Source organism: Ovis aries, chromosome X, assembly GCF_016772045.2.
Source record: "Ovis aries strain OAR_USU_Benz2616 breed Rambouillet chromosome X, ARS-UI_Ramb_v3.0, whole genome shotgun sequence".
Taxonomy (NCBI): Eukaryota; Metazoa; Chordata; class Mammalia; order Artiodactyla; family Bovidae; genus Ovis; species Ovis aries.
In genome coordinates this window covers 101298600-101316071 of record NC_056080.1, presented here as the reverse complement: position 1 = coordinate 101316071, position 17472 = coordinate 101298600, and the positions used below count along the sequence as shown (strand labels likewise).

General features: G+C 43.0%; 1 protein-coding gene across 1 annotated transcript in view; it reads right to left on the bottom strand.

Moving 5' to 3' along the window:
- Positions 1 to 17472, bottom strand: part of GPC3 (glypican 3) — a 451564-nt gene that overhangs the window by 47297 nt on the left and 386795 nt on the right. The gene's annotated exons all lie outside the window — the stretch shown is intronic.

Genomic DNA, 17472 nt, shown 5'->3' with positions numbered 1-17472 from the left:
ATTATGGAAGAAAGCGAAGAGGAACTGAAGAGCCTCTTGATGAAAGTGAAAGAGGACAGTGAAAAAGCTGGCTTGAAACTCAACATTCAGAAAATTAAGATCATGGCATCTGGTCCCATCACTTCATGGCAAATAGATGGGGAAGCAATGGAAACAATGAGAGACTTTATTTTCTTGAACTCCAAAATCACTCCAGATGGTGACTGAATTCATGAAATTAAAAGTCGCTTGCTCCGTGGAATAAAACCTCTGACCAATCTAGACAGCATATTCAAAAGCAGAGACATTACTTTGCCAACAAAGGTCTGTCTAGTCAAAGCTATGGCTTTTCCAGTAATCATGTATGGATGTGAGAGTTGGACTATAAAGAAAGCTGAGCACCGAAGAATTGATGGTTTTGAACTGTGGTGTTGGAGGAGACTTTTGAGAGTCCCTTGGAGCAAGGTATTCAAACCAGTCAATCCTAAAGGAAATCAGTCTTGAATATTCATTGGAAGGATTGATGCTAAAGCTGAAGCTCCAATACTTTGGCCATTTGATGTGAAGAACTGACTCATTGGAAAAGACCCTGATGCTGGGAAAGATTGAGGGCAGGAGGAGAAGGGGACAGCAGAGGATGAGATGAATGGCATCATCGACTCGATGGACATGAGTTTTGAGTAAGCTCTGGGAGTTAGTGATGGACAGGGAAGCCTGGCGTGTTGCAGTCCATGGAGTCCTAAAGAGTTGGACATGACTGAGCATCTGAACTGACAGACTGAGTTCACTTTCCTACTGATGTTTGCCCTGTGAGTAGAACAGATATGTGTACACATCACAGTGGTCCTTTTCCAAGAATGATAAATGCTTTGGTTTCCAAAGATTAAACACAAACAGATAAACCCTAGCATGGGTGCCTGGTGACTTGATTGGCTCTCTTTATATTCATCCAAATGACTCAGTGATGTGTTTTCAGCTTTTCTTGCCCTAATGATCTCTCTCAGTGCCACTGATTTTGTTAAGTCTTTAATATTTTACACCTCTCTGTGCAGTTTCTTCATCTGCAAAACAGAAATAATAATGGTACCTACCTGACAGGGTTGTTGGGAGGATAAAATCAATTGCTTCACTGAAAATGCTGAAAACATTACTCAGTATATAGTAAACACTCAAAAAAAGTGAGCTCCTGTTATCATGCCAAATCTATCACTACCTCCTTCATGCTTTCTCTGAATGGCACTGGGATCTGCCCACTTTCCCAAGGTGGGAACAATCATCTGGCTCTTGACTACTCTTTCTTCTTCATCTTGCCACATCTAAACAATTGGGCTCTGTTGATTCTTCTTCTTAATGTGCACAGAGATTTCCAAAATGCAAGTCTGACCACGTCATAATTCTCCCATAACTCGTACTCTCGCAAACTCCCAACCTTCATATACCCACACGTGGAAAATCTTACACCAGAGTGCCACCTCTGATCTCTCAGTGGTGTGCCCTGCAGTAGTATGTTGAGAAGGATTATGAGGTCACATCTGGGCCCAGTGGAATGGGGTGCTGTGATTGATTATCAATGTCTGCCATGAGAGGGGTGGGAGTGGGGAGGCTGATGACCCATATGTTGTGAATTTATAGACCCTGCTATAGGATCAAGGCCAAGCTCCTTAACAAGGCAGAGAAGGCTTTCATGCTCTGACCCTAACTAATCTTCTGGCCTCACCTCTCGCCTCTCTTTGCTGTGGCCCATCATGCTGCATATTGTTCCCAGAACCACCATGCTCTTTCTCACCTCCATGTCTTTTCTCATATTATCCTCCTGCCTTGCAATGCCTTCCACCTTTCCCCTGACTCTTACACATTGTTTTAAGACTCAGCTTACTTTCTGACCACCCTGTCTGGGTCTGAAGCTTTTCCTTTGTGTTTCCACAACCCCACGTGCATATAGCAATCCATACCTTAATCACATCACATCATAATTATCTAGTTCAGTGTCTGTCCCCCATGCTCCCGACTGGACTAGGTGCTTACATGGGCAGGTACTGTGCTTATTCATAGCTGTATGGCCAGGGTCATGCAACAAAAACTTACTGAGCACCAGTGATGTGTCGGGCACTGGCAATTACCTGACTTCAAGCTCATAACGGCTAGAATGGGTATTAACAAAACAAAGCACTCTGCTGAGGGCAAGGATTCACTGTGGAGGAAGGCACATATGAACTAAGTTTTAAAGGTAAAGAAGGGGAAACTTTTCTGGGCTAAAAAACCAGCATGTGCAGAATATTAACAGCCAACATTTATTAGAACCCACCAAGGGGCACACACTGAGCTAGGTGCTTTATGTGTGTCGCAAATACAGGGATTTATAAAAGCTCAGGCAGGCCTTAAAGAGCAGAACAGCAAGTTCAGGAACAGCGAGAAATTCAAAGTAGTTGGAACATAGGGTGGGGTAGGGATTAGCGGGAGACAAGATTAGAGGAGGAGGCTGGGCCTGATTGAGAAAGGCTGGGCTGTGAGATCTGGCTTCGTGACTTCTCATTGTTTCCTGGAATCCAGGGACAGCAAGGAGAATGCCCTTCTGACCTCAAGTTGCCATCGTAGGGAGACTACAACAGCTCCTTGAAGGAAGGTAGACTAATTTCCATTCCTTAAGCTGAATTTGACTCTAAATTCCTTTGAGATGCTAAAACTCCTGATTTAGGCCTTACGTATTCAGGTTGAGAAAGCCCTGGAACTGAAATGTGCACAATTTCTACAGATACTGCCCAAATCATTACCACTACCCAAACCTAAGCCATCTTCATGAAGTGGCGGATGGGCAGAAGGAAAGCCAGAACATAAAAAACTAAACGGAGAGAGAAATTCATGGCTCCATGCTCTAAAACTCCTGCGTCAGAAAGATATTAGGGCAGGAAAGTGCTATCTATGGATGTCAACTAAAAATGATAAAGCCCTTATGAGCCAATAGACATGAAATCCTTTCATTATTGATTTAGTCTTCTAGTGCTGTGTGCACAGACACGTTCAGAAACCTGCAGAAGCAGAGCACAGACGTTCTGACTGCACTGTTGCGTACTTGGGTAGAAAATCTCCAATACCCTGCTCCAACTGCATTTTGGGAGAATCTCATTCCTCAGTCCTATAGCAACCAGTGCTGTTAATGTGAGTGTGAGTAATATGTTGCCTCCCGGCACAAACAAGAAAGAAATGTTAAAAGGGAGAGTGGGGGTGTGTTCCAAATTTAGCTTTCCTTCCAACCTCTGCCCATATGGTTGGTGGTTAAAAAAATTATTACCAAGCCAACAAAATGTAACCTGATATTAGGAGTTCCACTCTCAGTCTGTGAAACAGGGCTAATATCAGCACACGGTATTCATTTGTGTTAATACCCGCCGATATAGGGAGACTCAGCTCTGAAAGTGGTCCTTGCTTTGGTGCCCCATGAGCTGGCCTACAAGACTCCCATCTAGATTTGGAAGGGAGCTGAAGAGACTTCCATTGGTTAGCAGAGAGATTTCAATGGCAGTCCATCAACCTCAACAGGGAATAAGGGCTTTTGAGGAAGAAAAAAAAAAAAAAAAAACCTTATGCATCTGGTTAATAGTTTCCAAGTTTCCAATTCTAGGATTCCTAAGGAATTCCAAAGGCATCTTAGATTTCAGACTAACTGAAAATGAGGGGCTCTTTCATTTGCCAGCATAACTTTGGAAGAGAGAAATTTTCTCCCACTTGTGGTAGAAAGAGCTATTGATTCAAGCCTAGAAACTTTAAGGATGAAGGAAGGAAAATAATCTTTCAAAGCACTCCCTTTACCCCATGACGTGCTGGTAAATGTTTAATAACTGGCTCTCTCTCAAAAGAAAAAAAAAAGCATGCATGTTGGCTTATTTTAAATTTTGTTGGAATAAAGGATGCAGGTCATACAATTTACATATCATAAAATCTATCAATATTCTTTAAACTCCAAAAAAAGCCAGTTGGTTTTCACAGAATGCTTTCACTGACTTTTGCCAGACTCCAGCATCTGTAGCCAGACCAAGGTTGCAACTGACAAGCAAGTGTAGCTCCTGCAAGAACACTGCTTGATATATTGGTTCACATTAAGAAACAGGACAAAAATGAAATGACAAAGATTTATGTGGGAACATCACTCCTTCATCAATGACAGGAGTGACTTTTCTGCTAAACTGGATAATAGTTTTCAAATAGTGGAAGAATAGTTTCTCGATGTATTGTGCTATTTATTCACAACATAATAGCTACAGAGACAACCCGATTTAAAGTTTAATCGCCCTGCTAACATTTTTTTCCATCACTTTCTTGACTCTAGATTCTAGACAATCAACAAAACAATAAGTCAAGCCCTCATTTGTAGTTTTTAGTGATTTCTGGGGTGTAGACATTTCTGTCATGGTCACTTTCAAGCTAATGATGTGAAGACACTACACAGAGTTGGGAAGAGTATAGGGTACTTCTACCACTCAGGCACAAGGAGACACAGATAATGTCAAAAAGGCATAGATAATACCAAACCAGTCAATTCTAAAGGAATCCAACCCTGAATATTCATTGGAAAGACTGATGCTGAAGCTGAAGCTCCAATACTTTGGTCGCCTGATATGAAGAGCCAACTCATTGGAAAAGACCCTAATGCTGGGAAAGATTGATGGCAAGAGAAGAAGGGGGTGGCAGAGGATGAGATGGTTAGATAACATCACCAAATCAATGGGCATGAGTTTGAGCAAACTCCGGGAGATAATGAAAGACAGGGAAGCCTAGCATGCTGCAGTTCATGGGGTTGCAAAGAGTCACACGTGACTGAGTGACTGAACAACAACAATGGTAAAAGTACTAAGATAACCAGGATCTGATGAATTTTGAAAGGCTTGTTTTTAATAGACTATAATTATAGCTATATAGAATTTAATTTTTAATAATGGCTATTTTAAACAACTGAGTCATGAAAATTCTGAAGAGAACAGTCAGCTCACGTGAGCCAGTGCAAGCCAGCAGCAGTACCCCACTGCCCCCACCCCCATCTAGACTGCTGCTTGAGTCTGTTCCACCTCTGGGTCCAAGGGTAGCGAGTGGTCCAAGGCAGAGACAGACAGCGGGTTACTTCTTCCCGCTCAGAGTGGGGTCTGCTGCTCTTTATTGCCAGTCTGCGAGGAGGTAAGTCCAGAAGTTGCAATAAGCACTTAGACATTTTTATAGCAATTTGACAGAGAGATTTTTTTAGATCTGCTGAGTCTCATAATTAAAAACTATGGCTTTTATTTCTGTAGGCCTTTTTTAAAAATCATTTCCTTTTATTATGTTGTACAAAAGTATTGGTCCATGACAGATTTGGAAGGAACAACAATTGCAACAAAAAAGCAAACTAAAAAATACTCTGGTTCTTCACTAGAGAACCTGAATGTACTGGCCTATTCTTTGAGGCCAGAGTTGGAAGGGAGAGAGTGGTGGAGGAGATAAGGGTGGACTGGACAACCTTGATATTGACCATTCAGCCATTAAGGACAAAGACTTGTAACTGGAGGAGGCTCCGTATCCCAGTTTGCTTTTCTAACACGAGGCAGGAAGCTATGAGCCTGGAAATAATTGGGGAGAAATTAGAACTGGATTCTCATAGTAGTAAAACAAATCTAGAGGCTGTGAGTGACAGACAGGATGTTGAAAAGAATTGCTCCCTGGAAAAGTCTGCCATTTGTAAGGATCTATTTGCTTAGGAAAATAGTTGCAGAAAATCATAATTGGTGACAGGTGCTCAAATACAACCAGAAAATCTCTTCTCCACTCCTCTTTCCTTCCCGGAGCCTGAAAAATTGTCTCATTGGTTTGCTCCAACAACTTGGTTCTCTTCTGTTATACTTACATGTCTGCATCATAAAACCACAGCATCTCAGAGCTATTCTGGACCATGGAAGTCAAGAGCCCCTAATGTAGGTATCTATCCATTCTCTGACATCCCACTCTACCCTTACACCAAGCCAATGTTTCTGATATATGGTTGTTCATTCACTCAGTCATGTCCAACTCTGTGACCCCATGGATGGCAGCATGCCAGGCTTCCCTGTCCTTCATTATCTCCCAGAGTTTCCTCAAACTCATGTCCATTGAGTTGATGATGCCATCCAACCATCTCATCCTCTGCCACCCCCTTCTCCTTTTGCCTTCAATCATTCCCAGCATCAGGGTCTTTTCCAATGAGTCAGATCTTTGCATCAGGTGGCCAAAGTACAGGAGCTTCAGCTTCAGACACATGGCTACTTACTCTATAGACAAACACCTCCAGACTCAGGAAGCTGATTTCCTAGAGCAATCCATTCCACTGAAGAATCGCTTAAAGTGGAAAGTTTAACCTTTTTGTCAGTCAAAATATATTTCCTTATAAATTCCAAGTATCGGTTCTAGATCTATTCTCATCTTCCATATGCAAGACCTCTAAATAGTAGAAAGTGAAAGTGAAGTCGCTCAGTCGTGTCCAACTCTTTGCAACCCCATGGACTCATGGACTGTAGCCTATCAGGCTCCTCCATCCATGGGATTTTCCAGGCAAGAGTGCTGGAGTAGATTGCCATTTCCTTCTCCAGGGGATCTTCCCGACCCAGGAATCGAACCCAGGTCTCCCTCATTGCAGGCAGATGCTTTACCATCTGAGCCACCAGGGAAGCCCCCAATTCTCCTCTTGTAGAGACTGAACATTGGGACTTTTTTTCAATTGTCCTTCCACTGACCCTGTTTGCAGATTCTTCTCCATTCTGCTCACTCTCCTCAGGATGCACTCAAGGCTACAGACTCACAATATCTCACACAGTGTGTCCTCCCCCTCACAGGAGGCCCTACCCTGGTATGGACTGGAAGAGGGATCTCATGTCTCTTGGCTCACAACTTCCATTGCTAGAAGGATACTTGGAAGAAGCTAATGAAAGAAGCTTCCCAGGAGACGCTAGTGGTAAAGAACCCGCCTGCCAATGCAGGAGACATAAGACTCGGGTTTGATCCCTGGGTCAGGAAGATCCTCTGGAGGAGGGCATGACAACCCACTCCAGTATTCTTCCCGGGAGAATCCCATGGACAGAGGAGCCTGGCGGACTACAGTCCATGGGGTCGCACAGAGTCGGACGTGACTGAAGCGAGTGAGTACACATACACGATGAAAGAAGCAGAGAGGGTGAAAGCTACCAAGTAGGATGCAAAAAGAAGCAAATGCTGACAAGTAAACCTTGCCCATGGATAACTGAAGTATTTATCAAACACCTACTGAATGACAACTGTGGAGCAAGGCAGGAGAAGGAAGCAGAGGTTGGCGACTGATTGCTGATGACAAAGACTTGCTTTCTAACCTCTGAGAGGCACATCATTAATCAAGGAAACCACTTCACTCGGAAAGCCATCCTGAATGTGCTAATGAGATTGCCCCCTGGTCTAACAGAGACTGTTCTCAGACACCAGAATTTGCAGACTAACCTTGACTCCATTTTTGTTTACTTGGTAATTATATTATTGCTTAAGTCCACCAATGAGCTATAAATTAAGATTCTGTCTGCACAGGTATTCCCATTCTCATCTTTAAAGGTTTTATTTACCATCACCCATATCCATTAGGATTGTTTAAAAAAAATCAAAAGGCAGTAAGTAAGTCTATTAAGAAACATCAAGAACCAGTAGTGCTTTGGATCATTTTCTGGATCATTAAACATCGCTTGGACAGGTGTGTACATAGGCAGGGTCTGTAAGAAGATTTCCTTTCAGAAAGACGAACAACAAAAACTGCCAGTAACGTCATTCCTACCAAAGGAAACTGGAACTCTTCTGTCCCTGGCACAGGCAAATAAGAGGGAGAAAGAGGTGATGGCTGTACCTCTATTCTTTTCGCCATATTAACAAAGTTGACAGACAGCATTGTCTGAATTGGAAAGAGACTTGATAACATGTGTGCACACTTGTGCAATGTGTGTAGTTTCAGGGGTTTTGTGGAAGGTCAGTGATTGTAGGGCAGCTGATGACTCTGAGTTCCTCCTCTAAGAATGGGACCTCAGCCTGGCTTTGTATCTAATCTCCACCTGCAGCCCCTGGGACTGTGCTCACCATGTGCTCTCAGTTTCTCCCTTGTTCTGCAGGCTCATGATTCCTTGCACCCTGGGCTCCTCTGATTTGGCTCCCTCTAGAGTCCATTGTTCATCAGGGGAATGTAGGGCCATCACGCAGGTTTGATTAGACGTTGAGTCTCTTTCTGGTGCTCCCAGATCCCTTGGGGATGAAGTGAGGATCCCTTCACTTCTATCTGGCAGCTCAGGTGGAGGCTCTAGGCTGGGCACTTTCCTGCTGGTTCTGCTCTTTCTTTTCTACTAGTAAGTATTGAACCTCCCCCTCCTATTCCTTTCTAGTCACACTAGATCACAGCAATTAGTTGAGGCTGTCACTCAAGTGGCCAACATGGCTTCCTCCAGGGAAAATCAATCACCCCACTTAGCCACATTCATATAGTCAACTGTTCCCTTTTAATTTGAAAACTGATGACAAAATATAATACAATGGTCACAAATTGTTCACACTATCCCCAACACTCCCCCAATTCTTATAGCTGTATGGAAGGTCTACCAATAAGCAGAAGCATTATAGCGATGTGTGTCGTTTTTATCCCCTGATAAAAGCCTCATGGCCTAATGGTTCAGAGGGCAGTAGACCCACAAACGTGAACCCCAGCATATATCCTTTAAAATAACAAGATGGTAACTTTAGTTTTTACCTTTCCTTATTCTCATCTTCCACCAGTTTACCTGAAGTAATTCCCTAGTCAACACTAAGGCGTGGGGATGGCCCCTTTTTGGGTACACTTACTCAGTTGGTTGGTAATGTCACTATGAAAGTTTGCATCCAAATCCCTCTGCATGAGCCATGGGAACTGCACAAAGCTCTGGGGTGAGGTGGGAATGGCTGTCTTGTCCATGTATTAGCCTGAACAACCTGGTCTGTGTCTGAGAGAAAAGTGCTATTATAGTGAGCTTTGGTTCCTTCAGCTTCCCTATGGCATTTGATCTCTAAAAGAGAAGATCAAGGCATGAAAGCAGATTGCTTGTAGCTAAGAACAAGATAGAATGGAAAGAATCAGGGGCCCTTTCATGACCCTACCCAACTCATTGTCCTCCCCTGCCCTGACTGCCCCACTAACAACCAAAGAAAACAAAACATAACTAGCTGAGATTCTTTCAAGATGTAGGTGACTACTACTTTTGTGACTGGTTATTTGCACAACTCAGCAGACATATTTGTCATTGCTTAAATACCTTCTTACTGGGCTAAAAACAAGTTAATGAGCAACCGACAATGCTACCCTGGGGATGGAAAAAGAGGGAGTACATTATAGAGAAATTTGTTGGCCAGAACATTGGGAATTTAATTTATTATTATTCTTATTTTAACTGTAGGCTTTTGATGAGTAAAATTCACTTATGACCCCATGGTACCAAATAATATTAATAACGTTACCCTAAATGGGTAATTGCTTTACAGTTTATAAAGTATTTTTATATTCATTATCACATGTGTTTCATTCAATACCTTATGAAGTGGGCCGATCAGGAAATATTTTATTATTTTTGCATATGAGGAATATGAGGCTCAGAGGAGTTGAGTGACTTTGTCCAACACTGGTAGGTAACAGAGCAGAACTGAGACTCAGTTTGTCTGACTCCACAGATGAAATGCCCTCCTTCCCGCGATATCTCAAGCTTCAGCAGCCTAAGGGTAGGAGAGTGTCCCATTCACCCATCAGCTGGGACCCAGGGTAAATGACAGGGGGCCCACTTATGCTGAGATCTTATGGTTGAGGGACTGATATCCCAAGGAAGAAGGTTGAAGGGAGTCACTACAGGATCTTAGCTGAGAATTTCAGAAGTGGATTACTTAGTGGTTAGCAACCTTCAACATAAGCGCCAAAGATCTGACTGCTGGGTTTCCAAGGAGTGCAAAGGAAGTGAGATCAGGTCATTCAAACTATAGACTACATTGTGGGAACACGGCCATAATCTATTCCTGGACTTGTTACCAGCAGGGCAGTATAAATCCGCATATATTTTGAGCTCTGAACAGGACTTGATCACTTTCCCATTAAAAAAATCCGAGGACATTTCACTCTCCTACAAACCCTGTACTCATTCTTCAGCAGGCAATATGATTTGTTCTAAAGTGTGAAAAATTTGCAGATGTTACCCATGATCAAAGGCCCATTTTAGAGTTCCTCCATTAATTGTACCCTTTTCACCAAGTCAACCAGTCAATGACTTTATTAAAACACGTGACTACCAGCCCACATTTGTGAGGGTTTGATTTGACAGTTCAGAAGAACAGTTAAGCCACTGAAGCATCCTTCCCTTATTCTATGCGCACAAGCGTGTTAGGAATCAGAGCATAAGGCTGCTGCCGCTGCCGCTGCTGCTGCTAAGTCACTTCAGTCGTGTCCGACTCTGTGCGACCCCACAGACAGCAACCCACCAGGCTCCCCCGTCCCTGGGATTCTCCAGGCAAGAACACTGGAGTGGGTTGCCATTTCCTTCTCCGCTTGAAAAAAAAAAAAAAAAAAGAATGAAAATCATTGGCTTAAAAATATTTTCTAATCTCTGTTTTTAGCAAGAGGAGAGTCATTGTTCTTTTGCTTCCAGATTGTAAAGTAACTGTAGGGAGGAACTATGGGGTGCAGAGACTCATGGGGCTCACAGCTTCTCTCCAGAACTGCTGGGAAGGGGTGACTGGGAGGGGTGGGGAAGCAGACAGCTTCTGTCCCTCCCAACAGCTGGGGAAGACACAGAGGAACGGCAGAAGGCACCTGCTGAACCTTGGATTTCACCTTCACTTCCAGTCAGGGAACAAGTGTCAAGTTTTTTTTTTTCAGCCCTCACACTGACATGAAGAGACTGCATGTTTCTTGAGGGCAAATATTTCCACAAGAAACACTGGTTGAGTATGGCAGGAAAGTGCCCTTTGGTTCTAAGGGCTGGTTCAAGTCCCAGGCCCGAGGTATGTTCCATGAACTGTTCTCCCCATGCTGCCACCAAGCAGCTGAAGCCCCTCTGCCTCCCAGGGAGCCACCAGGAATGTTCCTATATACTGTGGTCTGTTTCTGCTTTCCTCATCCAAAGAAATCAGCTTTCGCAGTATCCATTCTTTGGCCCAGCTTGAGACAAGAGTCTCTTTGTTTTCTGACTTGCTGTTATAAAGATGTTAGGCTCGCCAGCATGCTTTGGCTGTACCCACAGAACAGCACAAGCTGGAGCAAGAAGAGGTCCAGGAGAGACAGGGGCGAGGGAGTGGTAACACAGATGTCTCTGAGACAGGTACTTCTTGCTAGGAGTTTTTCTGTGAGCATAAATTTCAATTGTGTTTCCAACAGCAGGTATGCACATGTGCACACCTACGTGTGTGTGTGTGTACATGTGTGCGCATGGGCATGTGTGTGTGTTTTCTCTGTGGGTGAGACTTGGCGGACAGGAAGCAGATGCTTAAGATGCTTAGTCATCATGTCTTGGCCAGGGACACATGGCCAGAGCTTGGAAAGCTTCTCAGGGATCAGCCCCAGCCAAAGCTCTGGGAGTTGCCAGCTACCCAAATAGCTTACAATAAGAGCTTTGACAAGGCCAAAAACTAGGAACAATGCTGATGGCAACCTGGCAACAAAACAGTCATCTTATTGCACCAGGTCCATCATAGATGATCTGTCTTTGGAAGGGAGTCTGAACACGGGTGTTCAATGTGAGTGCTTTATAACTCATGCGCTAAATTCAATCTTTTCAGAAAATACATGCTGAACTAGGGTTGCTGAGAAAGCCAAAGAGCTTCCAGAGACTTTGGAAGAGTAATAACAGTCCTCTGCTTGTTATAAACATTTGTAGAGCTTCATAGGTTACAAAGCACTTTCACACTTATTATCACATTTGATTTTCACAACCACCCATTGAAGTAGGCAAGTATGATTATCCCCATTTCATAGCTGGAGAAACTGAGGCTCAGAGCAGCGACATAACTTGCTCAAGGTCCCACTATAGTAAATATGCTAGGACTAGAACCGAAGTATCCTAACCTATCACAGAGATGATGGGCCTTGGGCCTCTCTTATACTCCTTAGAGTACTTAACTCAATGCCGGGACAGGTTAGCGGCTTCTTGGATGCTTCAAGTATCAAGCCTAAATGCCACAAGAGTTCAATTAGAAGGTGGTAACGACTAAACAAATCACCTAGGGATTGTGTTAACATGACCTCCTGATTTAGTAGGTCTTTAGGTGGGGCCTAAGATCCTGCATTTCTTTTTTTTTCTTCATGAAAAGTATTTTCTATTACTTTTTTAAAAAATTTATTTTAATTAGAGGCTAATTACTTTACAATACTGTATTGGTTTTGCAATACATCAACATGAATCCGCCATAGGTGTACATGTGTTCCCCATCCTGAACACCCCTCCCACCACCCTCCCTGTACCATCCCTCTGGGTCATCCCAGTGCACCAGCCCCGAGCATCCTGTATCCTGCATCGAACCTGGACTGGCGATTCATTTCATATATGATATTATACATGTTTCAATGACATTCTCCCAAATCATCCTCCCCCCTCCCTCTCTCACAGAGTCCAAAAGACTGTTCTATACATCTGTGTCTCTTTTGCTGTCTCACATACAGGGCTATCATTACCATCTTTCTAAATTCCATATATATGTGTTAGTATACTGTATTGGTGTTTTTCTTTCTGGCTTACTTCACTCTGTATAATCGGCTCCAGTTTAATCCATCTCATTAGAACTGATTCAAACCTATTCTTTTTAATGGCTGAGTAATACTCCATTGTGTATATGTACCACAGCTTCTTATCCATTTATCTGCTGATGGGCATCTAGGTTGCTTCCATGTCCTGGCTATTATAAACAGTGCTGCAGTGAACATTGGGGTACTCGCGTCTCTTTCAATTCTGGTTTCGTTGGTGTGTATGCCCAGCAGTGGGATTGCTGGGTCATAAGGCACTTCTATTTCCAGTTTTCAGATCCTGCATTTCTAACAAGCTCCCAGCTGATACAGATGCTGCTGCTCCATGGACCCCACTTGGAGTAACACGGGGTAAGGGGAGATTGCAGAATGTCAGTTACCTGGCTTTAGTTGCCTTTTATGGGTCTTAAATAAACCAAAAAATAAGGCAATTAATTCTGATCTACATTTGCAGGCTCTTGGAGTTCCCATAGGTCAGTAGCAACAGCAACACACCAGGTGCTTTAACAGTAGGTAACATTTTTGGAGTGTTTACTAGGTCCCAGACCCTGTGCCAAGTGCTTTGCATGGATTATTTTATTTAATGGCCACAACACTATGAAATAGGCTGAGAAAGGAGGTAACCCTCCAAAAGGAAAACATATTAGCCTTGTTTTGAGGAGTGAAAGGAATAGGTCAGCTGTAACTGTGGGTAAGAAGACACTTTTTAGTGGTCATCTCAGCAGCAATTAAATTTAACAATCGGAAAGAAGGGTCAGACTCCAAATTCAGAAAGAAGAATTATAGAAAAAAAGAGAGCACTTGGGAAACTTTAGGATGAAGACTTTTAAAAGTGAATATAGCTCAGAAGGCCTGGATACTACTCAGAACTTCTTATGAGCATCCTGGCCTACAAGTGTGCCGAGGGCCAGGTGTGGGCAGCCCTTGGTAAAAGAAGCCTGGCTTGTCTGACTGGAACAGTCAAAGGAGCTAGTATAGAGAAAATAAGATCTGTTTTAATGTGTAAATAGCTCCGGAGAAGAACAAAACACAGGGAATCTGCATGGTCAGAAGAAGGTGTCCCTGAAAGACTCCAGTAAGTATGTTGCCAGGGACTAAAGCCAACATCGTCACAGACTGTTGGCAATAGCATGGCCAGCGAGAGATGCCTGGGCATTCTCTTCATTTTACAAATGGAGAAACTGACTTCTCAAAAGAGGCAGGGGCCTGCCCCGGGACACATGGGAGTTAGAAGCAAAGCCAAGAATAGAAGCTCAGCGTCCTGCACTTCCTCCAGTGCATCAAAATCTGGGAGTAAGTGAGCCAGGGAGAGCAGCCAGTAGGACTGCTTACTGGCCAGAGTGCAAAAGAACTGTTCGGGGCCAAAAGGGAGACAGGAGAGAGTCTGAACATACTCTGAGCCTTGTTTTTTATTTTCAAGTTGTCTTTTGGAGGAAGGAATTTGGAAGCTCTAAATGAGATAGAGGTAAATGCACGCAGTGTTCCAAGTCTAGTTGACGAAGTGGATGTTGATGTATCACCAGGATCAGATGGCATCTACCCAGATTTGGGGTAAAATTGTGTAATAGCTGACCAAAGTGTATAGCTCGTTATTCCAAATAGCTATTGTGCCACGAGCCTGGCAGATTGCCAATGAGTCTCCTCTTCATGAGAAGCATTTGAAAGGGGACCCAAGGAACTCCAGGCAGGTAGGCTCACTGAACATGTTAGGCAAGTGTATCCTATTGGGAGTAAAGCATCATTTTTTCTGGAAATTAAATTAACCACCATTTGTGTAGCATTTTACAGTTGACAAAGCACTTAGGGTTAATCATGCCTAACTAATTGACTAGAATTCTTTGAGAGGATAAATGGGCATTTGGACAAAGGGAAACCAGTAGATGTAATCTATTTATATTTTGAAAAGGCCCTTGACAAGGTCCCACACCAAACACTCTTTAAAAAAGTTAAGTCACCATGGAATCGGGGAATTGCACTTTGAAATGGATAGGGAAGTGGCTTCTAGGCAGGAGAGCAAGAGGAGGGATAAACAGGGACTTTTGGAGAAACACGAACAGTGGTGTGTACTAAGGATCAGCATGGGGACCAGTTACTAGTTTGCTGAGTCATCTAAGCAGTCTTTAGCTGACCACAAACTTTTCGGGGGGAGCAAAATGCAAAGCAGATTTGTCTAATAAATGGCCCCTGAAAGCTGACTGCCTGACTCTGAATCCTGACTCCGACCTTAGCCACTGCATGACCTTAAGCAAATTACTCTACCTCTTCCAGCATCAGTTTTCTCATCTGTAAAGTGGGAATAATAATAGTGGTGGTGTGAAAATGACATGAGGCGACGTGTGTGAATTTCTGGCACAGCACTCACAGCATGGTAAGTGTCTAATAAACAAAACCTTCTATGAGTTTTAGTTATTATGTTTACTCAACATTCTTTCTGTAGGATTGCCAGGCTCTGAGTGACCATGTTATGCCTTAGGAATGGAACTTGGGAGCCAGTGCAGACCATTTCTTGCAAGTATTGGCAGAATCTGTTTTCGTAATTCAGAGGGCAGCGATAAGTATGCAATGAGATGGTTGTGAAAGATTTCATTGAAGGAAACAAACAATTATGGAGCACCCAGTATGTTGCAGATACTGGGACAGCTGCTTCACAAACTTTTCCCCTTGATTTGATCCTGAACTAGTTGCTTACTGATGGATGAATCAAGTGGATCCCCTTTTGATGGATGAGGGAATGCAGATTTAGCTAGGAGGTTAAGAACTGACCCAGGTCCTTCTATCTCATAAGGAATAGAGCCAGAATTCAAATACAAATTTACTCGACCCCTAAAAATATTTTCACTGCATAATATTTGAAATGTACTTTTAGGGATGGGTGTGATTCAATAGAAAATAAAAGGGTATGTACATAGAAATAAATGTGAGGAACATTTGAAGACAGGAATAAGAATAGTATGTCAATTCATGCTCCTGGGGGATGAGTATGGTTTGCTCTTTCTGAAGAGTAGGGTTGCTGTGGGGCTAGTGGTGGGAAATGACAGGGGAAGGATACTTTAGGCTAGACCAGAAAGCCCTCAGAACTCTGCTAAGGAGTCTGAGCATAACCCTCCAGGCAACAGGGATAGGATGAAGGTAGCTGAGCTAGGAAGAGGTAGGAGATGCTTTAGAAAGATTAACCTGGCAGCTGTACAAGGTGAATTTGGTGGAATCTTCTGCCTGAGTCTGATTCTTTGTTCTCTAATCTGTTAGCCTAAGGCTCTCAATACTCCTGGCTTAGCCTAGAAGCCTGGAGACCATTTACGATGTGATCTTAGCATATGTGGGGGTGGGGGATGTGAGGAAGGGAGGACAGAAAGGAAACAGTGAGAGAAGCAGAAAAAAAAAAAAAGATAAATCATCTACAGAGATTTGGTGCCCAATTGTATATGAAAGTCAAGGGAGACGAGTCAAAGATGACCTCAGTTTTAAGCCTCAGTGACTGGGATAATGGTAGTGGCATTAGAAAAATAATGATATTAAGGGAGGAACCAGTTTGAGATGGTCTATTGTTAAGTTTGATTTATGATACATAGAGTTAGGGGTAATGGTAGGAAAGACAGGAAGAAGAAAGCTAGTAAGCAGCTGGAGATCTGGGAAGGTAGCTCTGGAGACCAGTGAAGGCTGGAGGTAATGATTTTATGAGTTATCCCCACAGTGGTATAATACTTAAAGAATGTTCACTGCAGCATTAACCACAACAGCCAAGAGGTAGAAACAGCCTAAATGTCCACTGATGGCTAAAGGAATGAAGTAATCATGGACAGGCATACAGTGGAACATTATTTAGCCTTAAGAAGAGGGAAATCCTGTAGTCATACACTACAATGTGGATGAAACTTGAGGACATCATGCTGAGTGAAATAAGCCAGTCACAGAAGGACTACGTGACTCCACTTCTATGAGGAGCTAAGAAGCCAAACTCATAGATGCAGAAAGTCAAATGCTGGTGCCAGGGACTGAGGGAGGAGGAAAGGGAAGTTAGTGTTTAATGGGGACAGATTTTCAGTCACACAAATGAAGAAGTCTAGAGATCTGCTGTATAATCTGTATATTACTATTAATAACAATACTGTACACTTAAAGTTTGTTATGAGGGACTTCCCCGGTGGTCCAATGGCTAAGACTCTGTGCTCCCAAGGCAGGGGGCCCAGGTTCCAACCCTGGTCAGGGAACTAGATCCTACATCCCACAACGAAGGGTTCACATGCTGCAACTAAGGATGTTGCCATATGTTGGCATGTTGGCATGTTGGCATGTTGGCATGTTGGCATGTTGCCTACATGCCACAATGAAGATCAAAATTCTTATATGCTGCAATTAAAGACTTGGTACAGTCAAAAAAATAAATATTTGAAAAAGTTTATTAAGAGGGTAGATTTCATATCAGATTCTTTTTGCCAGAATAAAAAAAAAAAAAGAACTTACAGAAATCATTAAAAAAATTTTTGAAATAGCCAACGTAGATAAGATACGTATTTTCTCTGGAGAAGTGAGAAAACATAGAAGCTTAAGAAGAGACTCAGTTTCAGGACAGCATTAGAAAGAAATAGGGAAGGAAAGAGGTTGAAACAGAAAGAGGAGCTTGTAGGGTCTCAGAGGTCACGGGCAATAGGGTTTCAAGGAGACGGCTGTGCATTGCAGAAGGAAGAACGGACACCAGAAGTCTTGAGACCCAAGTTGGATTTCTAGCTCTTTCATTTAGATGAATC